This window comes from Diceros bicornis, chromosome 11 (genome assembly GCF_020826845.1).
Source record: "Diceros bicornis minor isolate mBicDic1 chromosome 11, mDicBic1.mat.cur, whole genome shotgun sequence".
NCBI classification, from domain to species: Eukaryota; Metazoa; Chordata; class Mammalia; order Perissodactyla; family Rhinocerotidae; genus Diceros; species Diceros bicornis.
In genome coordinates, this window is record NC_080750.1 from 33,866,413 (window position 1) to 33,880,837 (window position 14,425).

The 14,425-nt window shown below is 40.3% G+C and overlaps 1 long non-coding RNA gene across 1 annotated transcript in view; it reads right to left on the minus strand.

Annotated features, from left to right (window-relative positions):
- The window catches only part of LOC131411131 (uncharacterized), a 153,146-nt gene that overhangs the window by 53,726 nt on the left and 84,995 nt on the right, over positions 1-14,425 (minus strand). The window lies entirely within an intron of this gene.

Here is a 14,425-nt window from a genome sequence, read left to right on the forward strand (position 1 = left end):
GATGATGATGCAGAGATTGGAGTCATGCTGCCATAAGACAAGGAATGCTAGGAATCTCCAGAAGCTGGAAGAGGCAAGGAAGAATTCTCCCCTAGAGCCTTCAGAGGGGGCACAGCCCTGCTGACACCTTGATTTTGGACTTCTGGCCTCCATAACTGTGAGAGAATAAATTTCTGTTGTTTTAAGCCACCAAGTTCGTGGTAATTTGTTGTGGCAGCCAGAAGAAATGAGTATATCATCTGAAAACTCGAACTGATTTTTTAGGTTAGAAAAATTATAGTTTGCCTTTATTTTACTTTATTTTAGTGAAAAAGGCAACTGACAAGAAATAGCCTAACAAGAACACATTGCCTATTGCACAAAGGTATCCTTGGCAAGCTCTACCACAGCTCTATCAAAGATCGTGTTCTCAGGGTGTAAATCCTTCTCAGACATGGCTGTTTCCCATGCTCCATTCCAGGGACAACAAGATAAAATGATGGAAGGAAAGCTGGACTGGGAATCATAGCTGAGGCGATTGTTGTTCCTGATTGTAGAGTCTGGGTCTTGATTTTTCTCTTTCCTCTATGTATTTCATGGTCTTGAAATGGTAAAAGTGGGATAATAAAATAATAGCTGTGAAAATGAGCTGCAGGTAATAGTGCTCCATGAAAAGAAGCTCAAATTCTTACAGAAAAAAAGGAAAAGAAAGAAGATTCGAATGAATTCCTGTCCCATAGACATCACTGACCCAAATAATGAACAGGAACCCTCACTCCAAGTGAGGCTGTGTGACCTCTGCATAGCCCACAATTTCCAATGCTGCCAAGTCACTCTGATGAGTTTCCAAGAGTCACAGGTCCACCTTCTTCCTCACGGAAAATTGATGTGAAAAGTACAAGTCACGTTTGGCTATCTTTTAGGGGATTTAATATTCAGAGAGGTGATAGTCTCATCATAAGTGCCAAACTCAGAATTAAACATCTTTCCTGGCCATCAGCTCCATGAGCTGGTATTTTCTGGGAGTCTTTGGAAGACTCTGAACTCCCTGGTACCACTCAGTCCTCCATTCTAGGCCAAGTCTGTGAATGTTTCAAAAGAAACCCAGAGCAGCCGAGGTGGTGGTTTTGACGAAAGTCTCAGAGGCCCCCTGCCAAAGCAAAACCAGCTGAGTAAACTTTATGAGCAGACCCACAGCTCAGTAAGTTAGCCCCAGTGAGCCATTAGCCTTGACAAGGGAGAGTCCTGGTTCCATAGCAGTGGGGTAAACACAGAGCTTGTCTGACAGACTTACTGGGAGATGCTACAATTCGCACGCTGCCTCCAAGGAGTTAGGAAGGGAACACTAGAGAAAAGACACCATAGGCTGAGACGGACCCAGATTTAGAAATAAATGCCTTAACATTAGTCTGAAAATGTGTTAGAGAGGAGTTGATTCCCCTTCTTCTTGCCTCCTATCAAAATTAAATTATTATATTTAAATGAAAATATCTTTTTTTTGCATTCATGATTTACCTGACTTGTTAGGCTAGTGGCAGGATTTAGTTATGGTCAAGTATGATGAAGTGGAAAGAATACTGAACTTCATAGGGCTGGGTTCTAGCCCTAGGCATGGTCATTTGAAGAGCTGGTTAAGAGGCACATTGACCTACCTAAGTCTCAGTTTCCTCATTTGTAAATTATGGGAGCATAGTTAGAGAGGATACAGGGCCCTTGTTAAAAAGCTCCTTTTTTTTTTTGGTGAGGAAGATTGGCCCTGAGCTAACATCTGTTGACAATCCTCCTCTTTTTGCTTGAGGAAGATTGTCGCTGAGCTAACATCTGTGCCAATCTTCCTCTATTTTGTATGTGGGATGCCGTCACAGCATGCCTTGATGAGTGGTATAAGTCCGCACCCAGGATCCAAACCCGGGAACCCTGGACTGCCGTGGAGTGCATGAACTTAACCACTACGCCACCCAGCTGGCCCCTAAAAAAGCATTTTTGAAGAAAACTCAAAATATCAAAAAACAATAGTTATTTAAATACATTAATAAGTTATCAGGTTTAACAATTTTCAAATCCCTCTCAAGCCAATAATACAAACTCCGGTAGAAATCAATCCTCTGGAAGCTTGTATATATCACTGGACTTTCCTATGCACTAGAAAAGTGTCTATTACTGTGGGAAAACTTTGCATGGTAATAACTTAAGGTGGAACTTCCTTAATTTTATAAGTAGAAAGATACAATGGAAATCAGTGAAAATGACACAGCAAAACAAACAAAGAAATATAAAGCACAAAGGATGAGAGTCTGAAAGACTACAAAAAAAATGATTCTTATTAGGCCAATATAAAAATTTCAGGTTGTGAAAAAGAATAAGAAAGAATAAAATCAAGATAGCAATGGGCCCCGCCAGGTGGCACAAGCGGTTAAGTGCGTGCGTTCAGCTGCGGTGGCCCGGGGTTCTCCGGTTCAGATCCCAGGAGCGCACCCATGCACCGCTTGTCAAGCCATGCTGTGGCTTCCTTCCAGTGGAGGAAGACGGGCAGGGATGTTAGCCCAAGGCCAGTCTTCCTCAGCATAAAGAGGTGGATTGGCAGACGTTAGCTCAGGGCCTATCTTCCTCACCAAAAAAAACAAAAAATAGCATTATATGTTGGCAATTCTGAGTAAAAACTAAAATATGAAAATCTAGGGATAAATCCACCTGTATGAACACCGGGTTTTGTGGCTTTTTATTATTATACAGAAGTCTTGATGGCTTTGGCTCTTGATCTTAGGATAGATCATTTTAGCTATGTTTTAATTTTCCCTTTTTGCACATTTCTAAACATCACCCATATAGACACATTTGTCAAAGTGAAAGGAACCCACGTTTTCAAAGGGTCCTTAGATCATGAAGGAAGTGGTCTGTGTCCTTAACAGCAGAAAAAGCCAAGGAGGCCCCTTCCCTCTAAAGACCCTGCAGTAAAAAATAAAATAAAATAAAATAAAAAATGAAGACAGAGAATCAGGGCCAGGAGGCACCAGATCAATGTCAGCGAAGCAAACCTGCCGCTCTGAGGCTTCTTCTAAAGCAACTCTCTTGCTTCAGGAGAAAATTTTCAGGGGCCCAGGGTGGGGGTGGGGCAGGAGCCTAGCAGCTTTCCCCCCATCACCTGTTTCCCTCTTCTGTGATCATTTTCACAAGTCAGCAGGGGGTAGAGGCAGGAGGCAAATCCTGCACATCGTCAAAATAACCAAGTGTTCTGTGCCAAAAGGAAATGTGGGCTAAGCACTGTAATGAGAGGGTAAGCAAGGAGCCACTGGTTCCAAGCAGTGAGATGTGTCAGCGAGAGAGAGCAGCAGCCCCGCTGGCCCTGGTACAGGCCAGAGCCTTAATCTGTAAATCACTGTGAAGCCCAATACGTCAAAAAAATGTGGCCACCCTTGGAGTAAAGGCATAAGGCAAACAAAATAACCTCCCGCTCTAACCTCCTGCGGATAACCCATGTGAAAATGCAAAAAAGCACGGCGTCCAAGAGAGGGGCAGGGTGGCTTGCCAGAACCTAATTACATTTAATCAAGATGGCAAAAAATGATGAGCACGTGTCCCATAATCCCAAATGAAAAACACACGCCTATGCGCGCGCACACACACACACTCCACTCTTAAGAATGCTTGACTGTGCGTTCTCTCATCTCCCTTTATAAGCCTCCTCTAACATTTCTGGCACAGGCCTGAAAGTCATTAGTAATTTAGCTGAAACGTAAAATTTTACTGCGGCGCATTGGTAGCTATTATGAGGTATAAATCTGTGTGGCTCTGGCAGGTTGAATTCCCTCCTACTCCCTTCATCATGCTACAAAAAGCATTTAACTGTGCTGGGGGTACTGGACTCACATTTTGGAATTAAATTAGAGACATGAGAATACTAAAATACTCTTTCTTTTCTTGATCCACACTAACCATTTTAAACTGCTTTCTTGGGCCGTGTCCCACTAGAGAAAACGTGATCTTCTTCAGAAATTTGGATTCAGCAAACTGCCTCGCAAAAACCGTAGTGTCCAAAATCATCAGGTCCAACAAAAATTTATGCTTGCTGTGCCACATTTATCATATGTACCCAGGCCCATCATTTTCAGAGGTCATTGGAGAACACAAGCATCTTACTCATGAATTCCAACAGTTTCCCTATAAAACTAAGCAAAAAGAAAGTCCACGTCTACCGTTATTTTGGGGGTTTTTTCAAGAGAATTTTCTTACAGTTTGTTTCATAATTTTCTTCAAAATCCTTCCTAGAATCTTTAGGTCTTGGGTAAAAACATATTTTCATAGCCAAGGAATTACGTTTTTGAGCATAGGACCATTGGCACATGAGATATGAACCTTTATTATTGGAGTGATTTAGTTGAAAGCATATGGGATTTGGAATTGACACCTAAATTCATGCCCTTAGCCAGGGATAGCAAATACACTCGCTTGTTCCCCCATTCATCATTCTTGTGCCCATAGCAGATATTATTAATGGGTTACAGAAGTAGTACAGCCTCAGGTTCACCTTGATCCACAGCCTTTTCTGATTGAATCCAAACACAAGCTGAGCCTTTTTCTCAACACAAGTCTGCAGGTAACCACGACCCATTTATCAAAGTCAACACATGAGACAATAAAACTCATTTGCCTTCTCAGGCATAAACTATAAGCACTAGGAGAGCAGGAACCACAATGATTCATTTTGGGTCTCAGGCACCTATCTCCATATCTGGCAGATAGTTGGCCCCAGAAAATATTTATCGAATGCTACTGGACTGTCTGACCCTGCCATTAACTCTAAGAGCTTCCTACACTAAGAATATCTTTTCCTTATTTTGTTTTCTTAGAAAATTGGTAGTGTGTCAATTACCAGTTACCTCATTACTGTTAGCAAAAGAAATTAAAGGTAAAATCGTACCAATACCATTAAATGTTTATTTTACAAGGAATACTACATTCAATACGACTTAAAGCAAAATACATAGATGTGTTCTTTACTCCCTAGTTGCTTAGAGAGTGGAATGGAGCAGCCTGAAGTACAAATGAATATGGTTTATGGGGTTCAGTCTAGTTATGGTGCCTTCAAGGGAAGGCCCAGTCACCTTTATCAATTTTGTCCAGTTCCATAGCATCACAGGAATTTTCCTTGTCTGTTTAAGGAAGTAGAACACTTTTACACTGTGTTCAGAATGTTATTGGAGATGTTGGTTAGAACTTTACACCTTTACTAGTGAGAATACTTTCAGTAATAAGTAGCAGAAAACTTCACTCAATGTGTTTAAACTATAAAGGATTCACTGAACCATGTAATGAAAAATATCAGAGGGAGAGTAGGTTACAGGTAAACCTTGATTGAGCTACTCAATTATGTATCCAAGATCCTTTTTCTTTTTGTCTTTCAGCATAGGAATTCCTCCCAAGACTGGCTTACCACGTGGTCCCAAAATGGCTGCAAGTGTACCCAGAGTAACAAACTTCCTCATAATTTCTGCACCCACGGCATCAATGTGCCAACATTTCCAGAAAAAGAAATGAGATTTAATCTGTTTGGCTGGTTTAAATTAGATGGCTTAAAATACATGCCCAAACCTTAACTACTTATTATAATCTATTAATAGAATGCACTGATTAGATTAGCCTAGGTCATATGCTCCACCTTAGACCCAGAGGTGGAATCATTTTTCTTAGAATCAAACAGATCTGCAATCAGAAGTCAGTATTATTGGAAAAGGGTAAAGGTAATGATGCAAAAAGTCAGCCAACAAATATCTATCATAACAGTATGTCTTTCTGATGACCTGAGGCAGAAACTCTTCCAAAGCAGAGCATACAAACTCAACCAGGCCCCAGAATTTTCTTATTTTCTTGCAGTTTGTTTGATCCTGTGTGATCTATGACCCAAGAAGAGTTGTCAATCTCCTGAGCATCTGCTATGTTTTATCTCACAGACATGGTAAACTGTGTGTAACCCAAATATCTTCTGATCAGCCTCTGGGTACTAACAGAGTGTTGGAGGGAATACGCAATTCTCACTGCCTCTATAGCCTCCACATTTACTCCTTCAATAATTCATTCTCCTGTAATGTTCTCCCACTCTCAAATATTTCCCAGAAGACCCATAGATGTCTCAGGTATATGGAACAAGGAGCACATGCTCTCTGGATGCTTTGCCTCCAACCAGGGCTTATTTGAAATCCATTTGTCCACAGAGCATTAACCATGGCCACACAACATCTGCTGTCTTTGCCAGGATCCCACCTGCCCTTCATCACTCTACCACTCCTGCTGGAGAATTCTATCCTGTCTTGGATAATGTCTTATCATGCATCCCCACTATAAAATAACACTGTGCTCCTTTCAGTCTTCATAAATTCCCTCATGGAAAGTGTTCCTCCATTTAGCTGTTCTGATTCCCACAGTTACCAAAACGAGGGCCAGCTGACACTAGATGCGGTCATGTCCTGTTTACTACCCTCTTCTCACCCAGGTAGTCAAAACCCTCAAAACCCTCCTCCTTCTGCCCACCTCTATTTAAAAAAAAAATCAACTCATGCAAATAGACTCCCGAGAAAAAAGTAAGGGTGTATAACTCACTTTTAATTCAGTTGAGAAGTCTGAATAATTTGAAAGTTCCTTTTTGCGTTGGTTCTAGAAAGTTCTAGAAAGAATTAAATGTATGGCTCCTCACCTGGTATATGTGTGGGCATTTTAGGCTTTATTCCCAGGTATACATTCTCTCTATCTTTGCTTCCCTCCTTTCTTATCCCGTGATTCCCATTTCCATTTTCCTGATGATTACTTACCCTGTTCCTGCATCCCACCCGTGGCTCCCTTGTGGTTTATTTCCTACGTCTTTCTCCATGTTTACAAGATCCGCTTGGGTGTATGACTGAAGGTGTATAAGGCAGTCGCATCCAGTGGAGACTTTTGCCAGTAGGGTGGGTAAACTCAGCCTCCTTCCTCCCACTCCCTGGCCTGCCATGTGTCTCCTCCTTGACAGCTGTATCAGAAAGCCCTGGAAAACTGAACAACTCTTCTATTACCCAAGAGAGATCATATATCTACACCAAGAAGTATTATTCAATGAGGTCTGTTGTCACCATGATGGACCCCTCACTCTTGGAGAGGTCCCTGCCCTCGCTTAACTGGGATGGGGGTGTCACTATTGACCCCAAGCAGAGTGACCAGTATCTAACCCCAGTGGTGGCATCATTCCATACCCATCACTCACCCTAATTGGCATCTCATAACCAGGTTTAATCACGTCATCTGATTCTCTCTGAGTTTTCTTCCATGTGGCACTGAGGGGTATTGCAAAAAATAAGTAAAACAGTATAAGTTACACTTCAAACAAATATTTGGTTTAAATAAATAAGTTATCTATTTACAAGTAATGAAACAAAGTCACTGATGCTTCCTGTCGGGAGTAATTGCCACCACCCCTCTCAGAGAAAGAAGACCTCAGATGTCCCCATGCCAGGGGAGAGAGCATAAGTAATTGAAATCAAAGCAAATCCTGGAGAAGGCTCAAGGTATCAGTGCAATGAAAGCAAGGATAGAACATGGTGCAATTTGTCTAAAACGTGTGGTGCGCTGAGAAGAAAAGCTGAGTGAGAAAACGTGGGACACAAACTGTTCAATGTCAATAGTGTGAGGTTTCTATATAAAAGGGGCTCTGCTTGTTCCATAGTGACTTAAACGACAAATGTGCTGTCATTATAAGATTTAATGCCTTCCTTAGAGTTTCCACTATCAGCCCTTGAAGCACTCTTCTTAAAGCCATTGATTGATTATGTTTTGTTTTTTTAATTGAGATCACATTAGTTTATAACATCATATAAATTTCAGGTGGACGTCATTACATTTTGACTTCTGTAGAGACTGCATCGTGTTCACCACCTAAAGTCTAGTTGCCATCCATCCCCATACACATGTGCCCCTTTATCCTTCACCCACCGACTTCCCCTCTGGCAACCACCAATCTGTCCCCCATAGGGGAGGAAAAATACAGAAGATAAACATTGATTACATTTTTCAAGAAAGGGAATTAAATCTATTTGAAGTTAAGGAATTGCCCTAAAAAATAAAATTAAAGTCCTTTTAAGCATAAAAGAAAAAAATATAGAGTAGAAATGAAAAACAAGATAAAACAACATGTCTTGGAAAATAAAGGCTTGTGATCCTAAGTCAATTATGTATTTCAGAGAAATAAATCGAATTGTAAACCATCAGAGAGAATAAGGAGAGAAGGGCATTATAGAAGTAAAAAGAATTTTTAAAAAATTAGTGGTCTAATAAAGCCATTTAGATTCCCCTCGATGCATAAAATTTCTCTCTCTGTCAACTGAAATGAACCTGACTTATTTCACTGTCTGACTAGCCCCTTCCTGTTATCTTATATTTGTTGTCTTTCCAGCCTGGGCAGCTGAATGTTCAACCTTATTCCTGAAGAATTGGCATGTCTGCTTTGCAGAATGCACAGTGACAACTTAACTGGGGGACAGCAAGAGACTGGAGGACCTACTGCAAGCTGAAACCTAAAATAAACAGAACACAGAGGCACTAGTGGATACTTAAAAAAGGAATTTATGGCCCATTTCCTCATTTCCCCTAGGATTTTGCTTGTGAAAATAAATTTGATATTTGCAGCATTAAAAAAATATATTTTTCAAAAAGAAAGCAGGCCAAAGTTTCACGTGTCTAATCTACCATTCCAGCAAGACACCAAAAGTGTAATAGCGTCAGTGGGACCCTCCATCGGGGCACTGGCTCTGAAGTTACCAGTCTGCAGAGCCACTCACACCTGAATTCACTGTGACGCTGCCCTGGATATGCCAGGCCTGCTCACAGCTATCAAATTACTTGTTTCAGAACACCTTATCCGTTGAGAAGTCGAGAAATGTAACGGCAGTTTACATTAGGCTAACAGTCTTTCCCATATTGTTAGGAGTTTACTTCTCTACAACATTTTTTTCCTCCTAGGGAATAGAAATGGTGACATTAAGCAAGATAAATCATGGTGTCATAAAATATATCCCATTTATTTAATAGTTTTCTACCCTAGAAAAGGTTCCAGACTTTGAAATTCTGTACGAGTTACATACTTAGTATTTCTAATATGCCTTAAAAGCCGGCTCAACTTCCCCGAGCTGCTGAGGACAGGAAGTAAAGAAAATGAGTCTTGTTCCTGCTAATGCTTCTAAGAGGAGTTGAGGGGGCCAACAGAGCCATTTTGGAATTATGCTGGAAAACAAGGATTAGCATTTCTAAGGGACACTACCAGATTATTTGATTAGAATAGTGTTGCCGAGTTATTTTAGATGAAATCCAAATAACACTAAGCTGAGGTTACACTGTGCACCTCAAAACTTGTCTCAAAGAAGCTATCCAATGCTAGTTGACCATCCATTTCTCTTACGTCTATTCCTAACGCCATCAGAGAAGGAATAGGAGATTTAGAGTGCCATTACCCTATTAAAGTTATTTATCTCAGTCTTTCAACCTTTAAAAGCAAATTCTTTAATTTTCTGGGATTCATTTAACAGCAAGAAGATTAAACTAGAAAATGTGAAATCTCCCAGAGACTAGAGAAATTCTGTGTTGGGGAAGATACTCATCAAAGTTACGAAGTTTCTTGAAAACAATAAACAAATTCCTCGAGGACAGTGACAACTGTCTATTCAAGTTTGTATTTCCTGCATCTAGTATAGTCTGTGGTACACAGTAGATGTTCAAGAAAAGTTGACTGAACAAACGAATGCATTAATGGCACTTTTTCCAAAGGGTCCATTCCTTGAAACACTTCTTTTGTCTATTGGAAACTAAGCATGCATTGTGAGTATTTCTCTGTTAATCCACGTGTCGCTAAAGTTAGGAGTTCTTTCCTAGCTGCTATTCATTCATTTATTAATTCAATGAAAACTTATTGAACAATATTCCACATTATCATCTAAATTAAGTGCTAGAAAATACTTACCCATATTAAAAGATACCAGACGTGGTGTACATGGATTTAAAAAATATGCTTGGAAAATTATAGTCAACTTGTTTTGACTATTAATTCATCCTAGAAACTTTAGTAGGTATAAAGTCAATAGAATCATTAAATGAATAACATTGGCCTTTAAAGTTAAAACGATCTCTTTCGATATGCACTGGCTCTCCATCTATTTGCTGCATTTGTTTTCAAGATTTTTTTGAACCCATCGGTTATCAACAAACTGCTATGATTCATCAACTCTTGTTAAGAGCACCTGAAACTTTTCTACTGAAGAATGGAAAACTATTAGAAAAATATCTTCTTAACTTATGGTGTAACCCAACCCTGGAAGAGGATTTTTTTTTAATTCACTTTAGGTTCAATTCACTTAGGTTCAACAGTGCTCAGGGATCACAGTTCTTATTGACAACACAGAGATTGCAAATTGGATTTGCACAATATAGCAGTGCTGTAAAAACACACCAGCACATTTGAAACATAGAGGATCCACATGCAGCACCTCAGATCTCTAAACAGCCCTTCTATTTTACTCCACCACAACTGACATTTTAGATACTCAAAAGGTTGTTTCCTTGCAGTGTCCTCCGTCCTCCTTTCATTTTCTGACACTTCCACTTTACATTTTTCTGTAGAAGCACGAAGGGTGCAGGACAAAGTTTCAGTATTAATTTGTGGAGTTTATGAACAGGGAAAGAGCTCACCGACGATTCCAACTCCCTTCTAAAAATGTCTTTTTCTCCAGTTTTTTTCTTTTTTCTTTTGTTTTGAAGTACTTGGATAATTGCATCAGCTCTGCATTTTGTTTGTGTTGACAGCCTGAAAGTGCAATGTGATCATCCCAGTTGGAAATCTCTGGTACTTTCTTGAACCATCTTGTGAGTAAAAATGGGTGATCAGAACTCTGGTGGTTAATTCACCACCCTGAGCCATCAGGTGCAGCCATACCAATTTCTTCACAAGCTTTCCAAGAAATCTAACAAACCAAACAAGACTCATTCCCAGTTAGTTCCTACTCTCTCTTCATCAACAATATTCCAGAAGACAGAATACTTTCCACTATGAAATAGGTATTTTGGAAAGTTCTACACAAGCTTGTTTGCACAGGATTGACATTTACACAATCATGAACAACACTTTATGTGGTACTTAGGATTGCTTTAGAGGACCTTTATCCAAGTGCTGACCTGGCTTAACCCTACTTAACTTGTAAAAAATGAAGGGATTACAGGAGAAGGTATATGGCCATGGGCCACTGATGGATTAGACTTTCCCTTGGTTGTGTTTTCCTTAGAGCCTTTGAAGTGTGGATTGAGTACAATCTTCCTAATGTCCCCTCTTATGGGTCTTGTTTTGTTACAGTAGCTGATCTTCTGGGGTTTGGAAAGTGGAGAAAGACTATGTTATGCTTATTTTGCTTATAAATGGTATACCTTTGCTAGGAAGACGGGAGTTTCCTTCATAATGTTCTGGGGACCTGCACCTCTGCAACTATGTAAAGTATCAAGAGCCCTATTTTTAATTTTAAAACCCAGTGCTGCTCAAGGGTGGAGAAATAGGCCCTTTCATACATTGCTTCCTGGTGGGAACTGTAAAAATATACATTTGAACTAGGAATCCTAATTCTAGAAATTAACCCTAAGGAAATAATAAAGATGTATGCAAAAATTTAATCACTAGCATAATCATGGCAGCCTTATTACTGGTATAGAAAACTTGAAAACACATAACAGTAAAACTAAATATATTCTAATGCCCATAGAATGGAAAAGTAGGCAGCCATGGAACTGTATATATTCTAAAAGCGTCCATAATATTGACTTTGAATGATTTTCTCATTATTTAGGCAAATAAAAACAATAGTCCGTTCTATACCAAATGATCTCATTTTTGTTAAAAAAAAAAACTAATAAAAAAAAGGTAAAAACCTACCTAAATGTATGCATTTGCACACTTAAAGCAGCAGGATAGTTCCTAAAATATGGACAGTTATTATGTGGTGGGATTATGGGTGATATTTATTTTCTTCCTTTTTTTCCTTTGTTGTATTACCTAACCATTTTTTTTTTTTTTTTTTTTTTTTTTGCTATAACTACATATTACTTGTCTAGTAATAAAAAAAATATTTAAAGTTTGGGGTTTTTTTGGCCGGGGGGGGTTGTTTTGTTTGTCTATTAAATGAAATCAATTGAAGCTTGAAACTCAGTGGACTGGTAGAGCTAGCCTGCTTACATAGGGAGCCAGCTCATAGAAGGAATTCTGGACCTGGCTTCAGGCCCAAAATCCAGGCTTGGCTCTGCCACATGGTCTCACTCAGTGGGAATCAGCAAATCCTTTTACTTCTCTGGGTGTCAGTTTCCCCATCTTCAAATGAGGACACCACTGTCAGCCCATATGTCTCACAGGATTATTACGGGCATCAGGTAAAACAATGTAAGTGAAAAGGCTTGGAAAAGTTAAGCACGTTAAAAGACTAGAAGAACCAGGAATCGGCAGACAATTCAAACAGCAAATCACAGGCTAAGCCAGCCAGTTGAGGCTCTGTCCTAATCACATCCATTCTTTACCTGCTTCAGCCTCTCTTCTGGACTAACAAGGAATTCTGCCTGCCCATTTCAGAATGCAGCTGGCTTCTCTGTTTCTGTCCATGAATTCAGCACTAGCAGATGTGCAAGGAGCCAAAAAGCTGGCTCTATTTTCCTATGTTCGTTTCCAGTAACCAGTTACCCTGCTGCTCACTACACACCTGCAGGGTGTATTGCCTCAGACAATTCCACTGCACTTTGAAGCCCTCACTCGTCGATGTTAAATATGCTGTGGTATACACAGTATGCTCTGTTTTCATTTTTCCACAAGAATGTCACAATAGCCACATGAAGGAGAGGTCTTACTTCACAAATCCACAATACTCTGAGTCGTCACTCTCGAAAATTTCCTTCTACAGCCTCTACGTGGGAGAGTTCCTTTATCTTTGGATTTCCCCCTGCTTATCTACCTCCTGTCACCAGACTGATAAAAAAATGAAAGTCCAGTGCAGAGTTTGTTATGTCTGAAGATTTAGTTGCCCAAGCTGTGGTGGCCCACACTACTAGTTTTTGAGTCACGTTTCTTGGCTTTCAAGCCTGCAGAAAAGAACTCAGACTTACATGAGGGAAACACGTTTTCTCAGGTAGCTGAAGAGCATACCACTGTCTGATTGCCCAAAAAGAATCTTTTGTTCCTACGGGAAAATGACATATCAGGTTACCAAGTAGGGCGTCTGCCTTGTTGGAACCTTCCAGGCTCCATGCCCTCTGAATTAAGAATGACAAGGACAATGTCTAATAATCCTTATTTTATATTGGATATTTTAAAAAATATTAAAAGCACTTTTATAAAGTGCTTGGGATCCAGTCTTTACCCATATGGGGACAGTCACTTCCAAAAAACAGGCTTTTTCCATTGCCATATACCAAGGATTTACCAGGTTAGGTAAGAACATGGGATCTTGCTGGCAAGAGGAATAAGTTGTTTTAGAATAATAAATATATGTCCCAACCCTTCTGCTGAGCATTAGGCAGAGAGTTTGGCTGACATCAATTCTGATAACCAGAGAGCTCTCTGTTCCTGGCTGCCCATCGGTGCCCCGTTGCATAATATTTTAAATCATTTCAGCCATGCTAAATGACGTCCAGAAGAACAGCTTCAGCCCAGAAGAGACAAAGGGACAGTGTTGGAGAAAGAAAAGCAGTGGTATTCTTGCTTCATTTTGAAATTAATAGAATTGGTTATAGTTTCTAAGCACACTTGGAATTCCAGCTGCCAGAGAATGGGTTTGAACACTGAAAGCCCTCTTTAATCCATGGACCCCGGACAGGTAATAGTGCTCTCCAGCAAGCAGGGCACAGGTAGTGGCACTGTGAAGCCAGCAAAGAGAGCCTGCCAGGAAGCTTCAACACTGTCCTCAGGGAACTGTCTCCACGCAACGGGCAGGCTTTGATCTCTGCTGAGACTGCTCCGGGGATGCCAACGGTGCGGTGGGTGTCCACGAGTTCATTTTACAGAGACCATCAAAGCCGCTTTCAGATGCTAAAGACTAACAACCTGGCCTCTATTTGAACAGCTAGCAACTCTTCAAACTGTGTAATTCCCAGAGCCTATTAAACAGAAAGAGAGCTAAGAAATAGAGAGTACGCCGAGGACTGGACAGGAGCAAAGGGAGAAGTGAGCCGGACCGGGGGTGCTGCTGCCATGGGCCAACGTCACCCAAACATCAGTTTCTCCACCTTTAAAATAAACCATTTCTAAGTGTTAACACCACTGGAGTACACAATTTCAGTGAATCATGATTTGGCCAATGATGCATATTAAACTTGAAAAGAATCATCAAAATATCAAGCAGAGATTTGACAGAAGATGGAGAGAAAGAATACCCCCCTGGAGAAGAATTTAAATAAAACAACACGAGTA